Genomic DNA, 5974 nt, shown 5'->3' on the forward strand with positions numbered 1-5974 from the left:
GCGCTCGGTAGCGCCGCCCTCCTCCTTCTCTCTGCAGTCCATGGCCGACACCGCAGCCTCGTCTTCATGGCTGCTCTGCAGCGCCTCCGACGACCGCGCCCGGGGCGCGACGGCGGCTCCATTCCGAGCACTTGACGCCACGCTCCGTCGCGGCTCCTTCACCGTCCGACGCTCCTCCGGGCTCTGCACCTCGCCGACTTCCCCCTTCGTCACGGCCTCTCGTCCACGCTAGAGACAGTCGTCTCCCCAACTCTCCCTCGTCCCCGACAAGGCCGCGGCGGCGGACCAGCATGGGTAGGTGCCCCTCGTCCCTGCTTGTTTTTCCCCTCTGATCCGATCGATCCGCACGGGTAGGATGTAGCTGACCCCCTCTCTCACCTCGCCTTGTGGATGCAGATCCGTTGAGGGATACACCATCGCCGGCCGCCGGCACGGGTAGCCTTCCTGTTACTGAGTTTCTTCCGTGCGTTGTGCAGATGGCGGTGCCTTTGCTTCTGTTACTGAGTTTCCTTCGTGCCTTTGCAGAAGGCGATCGTGAAGAAGGGGGTGAAGCACTTCAAGAGGGTGCACAACGACCGCTACATCGGCCTCAAGGTGAGACCCCTCGCTGTCCCTCTCGCCGTCGCTCGCCGGGCTTCTCTTCCAGAAACGCGCCATTTTCTAGATGGATTACCCTTGCTTTGTTCATGTGGGGTTCTGGCGGCTGTCCCGGCCTCCTCTGCTAGCTCTCGATGCGTGGATCTGGTTTAGATGTCGCGTTAGTTTAGCAGTGCGTCTATGTAATCATCACTACAAAGTTGGGCCTGGGTGATGGTGTTTAGTGAGCACAGTAGGGGTTGGTTTAGTTTCTGGATGAACCTGTATATATTTTGTGTACACTGTGATGCTTGAAATTTTGTTTTTAAAGCTGTGGTGTGTTTGTTCATGAGAGTTCACTGTGTATGTTGCGTGCAGCCTTGTGAATGAAGTTATGCATGCCTGCTCCATTTAGCATGACATAAAATAAAATTCCATGAAAGCTTATTACTACATCAGTTGCTTGCTCCTAGTGTTTCCGTCTTGCAATTTATCCTGGTGTGCACTACACTCATGTGATATTTCTTGATAACAAAGTCAGATACCCTGAAATATTTCCCTTGTGTGCACTATACTTGTTGAATTGAATACACTTGTGCAATCCTATTCCAGTTCAAATAGAAACACTAAACATATCATAGATGATGCACCTTTTGCATTCTTCCAGTCTTGTATTTTTAGGAAGCATTTTAAAACGACAGATCATGCAGCCCCCACATAATACTCATGCAGCCCCCACATAATGTTGTCTAACAGATTGCATTGGAAATATACTGTTCTTCCTTGCCTAATGTTATTGTTGCCGATAATAGGGTCTGTAGATAGCAAGTTATTTCCTAGTGGTTACTTATGCTTATTGTGTATCACATTGAAAAAGAAAATGCACAATGAGCTTGTTTGATCTTTTTATGCTTATGTATACTTGATCAGGGCAGTCCTATTTCCTGTGATCTTTCCTATCATTTGGTAGTGTGATGTTTCAAGATGACAAATTTTAAAACCCAAACAATTGTAAATAAGCTTTCTGCATCTTGTTCATGATAAGCAAATAGTGTAGTTGATCATCACTATTGCTAAATGCTATTGCCTGATATAATATAAGTATGAGCACTCAACCATTGTACAACTTTATGCATATTTGTTTTGTATTTTTTATAAATGATGATAGTTTGTGCAAGATGTTCATATGTTATTTTATTTTTTGACTAAATTCTCTTATGCCCTTGACTTAGCTTGACCCAGAACAGCAGCATCCTTGATGCGTACTGACCTTCACCTTGTTCTTTCTCTCGCAGACTCGAAGGAGACTATACGCAAGGCTCTTCGGTTGTGAGAGTGTCCAGGGGTCGTGGGTGCGGCTAATGCCTATGTCCGTGGCCGCACTTGACACTGCCCTCTCTTTAAGGGCACATATCATTTTTTATAACTCTGCTATCTTTTCCCAAGTCTTTATTATCTTGCCCAGCCTTGTACTGATATGTATTGTTTGATGCTAATTACCCAAGTCAATGCATGATGTTAAGGATAACCTGAGAACACTTGCCTAAGTTTATAAGATATGCATGTGACAGTTCAAACCTGCTTTGCTGCTCTTTCAATGCTTTTGCTGCTGTACTGTGCTTCTCTAGTCTGAATGCTTCTGCTGCTAGCCTGCTAGACTGCTACTAGCTTGAATAGGTGCGCACTTGTGCTGGTGGTGGTGCTGCTTGTGTTGCTGCTGCTAATTAAATGCTTATACTCACGCTGCTGTTGATTAAATTCTTATGTTGTTGTTGCATGCTTATGCTACTGATTCAATGCTTTAGAAATTGATTGAATTGAACCTGTTGTAATTCTTCCTGTTATACTCGTATTTAATTTTTGGGTTTCTATTTGATTTTTTAGTCTGTTATATACGGTTCATCTTCAATTTCTTCTGTAACCTGCTTGGAGCTTAGAATACACAACCCAACTACTCTCATATACAACTAAGACCGATGATTCATGCTCAATTCTGTATATGTATGTATGACCAGTAAAGTTGGAAGACCCAAATTAATATTAAAGTTAATATGCTCAATTTTGTCGGATATTCGTTTCTGAGCCCGGGCTCAGATGATCCTGAAATCGGCATCGTCCAATAGCATGGGGATCTGTGCTGTCAGTGGTATTTTCTCTCCGTATATCATAGGTATTGTAATAAAAATGGCCAGGTCGCAGGCGCATTAAATATGATGGCAGCTTGTACTGTACGGGCGGAACAGTTAATCCGCCCACGGCTCAGCCAATTTCGTGAGCCAGACTGAGCCGTCTGCGTCGCATGCACGCGCGCCCGGCCAACCATGAATTTAATGCAACTCCTCCTAATTGACCCCATCATCCTGTAGCCGTTTATTATATCTTAATGACCATTGGCTTAACAGTTTGTTCTAATCGCAAAGAAACCACTGGCCGTTAGCTAGAGGTAGAACGTTCCTCCTCCAAACAGATTCTACATTACGGGGTGTTGTGTATTCTAATTCAGGATGGAAAATCAGAAAAACCTTTAAACCTTAAATACATAAGGAACTCAAGTTGACAATCGGAAAGCATCACATACACACTGGCATCACACTTTTTAACGCACTCTCAACTTCTTGCTTGCATCAGGACGGACACCACAAAGAACTGAAAGAAGAGTGCTCTGCCTAACTAGCAGACTAGGACGAACATTGGACGCCCTGTGCTGCTCCGCAAATCGAATTCCTGCAAATCTAGCAAACCTACACTTGCGTACGCCGTCGCGTTGCTCCTCTGCTGCTAACATAATTTTCCTCGTCGGATTCAACTTCCTCGATAGCATACATTATGTCAGATCCGTTGTGCACATCCGAGTCGCCATCATCTTCGTCAGCCAACACTCCGGTGCTTGGATCATGCTCACTGAAACCTTCTTCCAGGGATGCATCTTCTATCTTGTCATCCAGCTCCTGCTTGAAGATCATAGCAGACGGAATCCCTGTTATATCACCTCCCCCTCAAATGCAACGAGTTCTTGTTTCAGACTAACCGATTGGAGACACACATATAAAAAAAGAATTAGCAGTATCATTCTTGATCACCTTGGCCTCCTTGTGCAGGGGTGTCCATCTCATTGCTCTCACCTAATGTGAGATCCTATACTAGTCTTCCCCTCCTTGCGCCGGCGGATCAGTCGTGCTCCATGCACTAACCATTGACCAGTGGCGGATCTAAGATTTTGAAACACGGTGATCCACCTTAAAAAATGTTATAGCAAAACTGATATGACATGCCTATGATCAATGGCATGGAGTATCTGCTGCAGGAAGAATCTTTTTTTTACAACAAATATGACATGCCTACAGTCCTTCACTACTAATTTTACTTGTGTAGGAAGTAGGAAGAAATTACAGCAAGGAATTGCCATTGAAGAAATAGTTGATTTGCATCATACTGCAATTTTGATCCTCCATGTTTTTTCTTTTTTAATACTAACTCCTAGTTCCAATTCATAGTCCCGTTTCACAAAACAGAAATGATAAGTCATGGGTACCACAGTTAATCGCAAGTCGACTCGTGTTACTCCAGTTCTCCATACTCCAAAGCATTTCTTGATGATTAAACAGTTCCTCGCGTTTATGACATGCAGTCAATCAGATTTTAGAAATTGAGGGGTTCAAACTGAGGGCAACCAACCTACACAAATGGCAAATTGGGATGGTTGCAAAAATCGGAGCGCATAGAGCACCCGCAAAGGATCTCTGCATTAAACTTTGTCCTCCTGGCGTTCAGTCTGATCTTGCCATACCTAATTCCGAAACCGATTTCTCAAGAATACAGATTGTAGAAGTCATATAGCCTCGCCTAATGAACTGAAACTTAGGCCAAGTTCAGGTCTTATTACACTTTTTGTAGGTTCCTCTGCGTACTTGTGAATCGACTGCCCTAGTGCACCCAGCCTAGAGGGACATGGCGTCCGGTTGGGTGGTGCACTGCCGAGGGGCAACCTGAATTTTCCATACGTATCTATTAGTCATCAACTTTCTGCTCAAGATAACAAGTAACCAAAAAAATTGACGGCCAATCTGTTAAAACTAGCAGTCCTTACGAACAACCTGAATTTTCCAAACATACCTAGTAGTCATCAAGTTTCATCTCTAGACAACTATGTATCAAAAAATTACAGTCAGGTTGCAATCGTTTCATACTAGTACTACACTATATCAAACACTGCTAAACAGATAAACATGCAGTCACTTCGAACAAATACAGTAAGACACTGAAAAGGAATTTGGTGCAGACCTCTTTGTCCATCCCGGGGCCTCGGTTGACAGGGAAGACCTAGTCGGGGATGCATCCAGACGCCGGAGTAACCCCCCACCCTCCCTGTGGTATCTCCGGGCACCGCAGCCAACTTGTTGCCCGCACCCAGACCCAGCGTTTCAGTCCGCCGGGACGGCAGGGCTGGCTTGCCTAGCCGGCAACAGGGCCCAAGGAGCCGGATCTGGGTGCTCAAGGCTGTCAGCGAACTCCTACCGAAGTGGGGAACCTGTAACAGACGGCAATAGCAGACATCCAGACTCGGCGTCAGCCTTCTTTCTTCTCCCGAACCTCCCACTGGCCAAACAAATCGCAGAAACTAATAGATCTCCAGCAATGAAAGGTTGACCAACCTGTCGACGGCACCGAGCAAAAACTCCAACCCTGCATCTTCCATTCCGTAGTCGCCGGTGCAGACCGAAAGCCGCCGCCGCCGTAGTATCGGAGAAGGAGGGGGAGGTAGTTGGGGGTAGGGCGACGGGGGTGTGCTGTTGCCACTTATCTGATCCGTGGCTCAGCGTAAAATATAACGTTCTGGTCGTCCGCGCGCGCCGGCCGTTTCTCCCATACGACATGGGCCCACGAAAACGATACTGTATAGCGCCGTTCGCCTCTTTTCTTCTATTTCTGCTCAGATGCGTCAGAACGATTTGTTCAGATCCCGAGCCAGAAACGGACGCCAGCGATTTCAGGAGCATCTGAGCTCGAGCACCGAATCGCCGTGTCACCATATTCATGCTCATGCATCACTAGTTACTGCTTCTTTTGCTTGGTCTATTTTGGCTCAGAACCTAAGTATACCAAAACTAGAAGATACCACCATCAAGTTAATAATAACACTAATGATCATTTGATTCTAGTCTACAGATACAAATAACATTAGTTAGGTCCATGGATAGATGCATGAACACACACAGCTAGCAGCCTAGCAGTGTTAGCAAAGGATGTCAGAAAATGTTTATGGCATTCATTTATTGAAGCAAATAGTAACTAACTGTCATGGGCTTTTTATTGTGAAGCTCCATGAACTGTTTTGGTCGATTGGCTGTCCAAGTTCATGAAGAACAAATCATACAACCATTATCTTGTTGATTGATGC

At 45.4% G+C, this 5974-nt stretch overlaps 1 long non-coding RNA gene across 2 annotated transcripts; it reads right to left on the reverse strand.

Annotated features, from left to right (window-relative positions):
- Positions 1 to 3088: 3088 nt before the first annotated feature.
- Positions 3089 to 5365, reverse strand: LOC119317125. Of its 2 annotated transcripts, XR_005153529.1 has the most exons (5): positions 5229 to 5365; positions 4858 to 5104; positions 4252 to 4562; positions 3657 to 3785; positions 3089 to 3571 (listed from the first exon to the last, which is right to left on the reverse strand). It is a non-coding gene; the product is annotated as an uncharacterized LOC119317125 (long non-coding RNA). The 2 variants fall into 2 exon arrangements; XR_005153525.1 differs by having other exon boundaries at positions 3657 to 4562.
- Positions 5366 to 5974: the final 609 nt, after the last annotated feature.

This window comes from Triticum dicoccoides, chromosome 1B (assembly GCF_002162155.2).
Source record: "Triticum dicoccoides isolate Atlit2015 ecotype Zavitan chromosome 1B, WEW_v2.0, whole genome shotgun sequence".
NCBI classification, from domain to species: Eukaryota; Viridiplantae; Streptophyta; class Magnoliopsida; order Poales; family Poaceae; genus Triticum; species Triticum dicoccoides.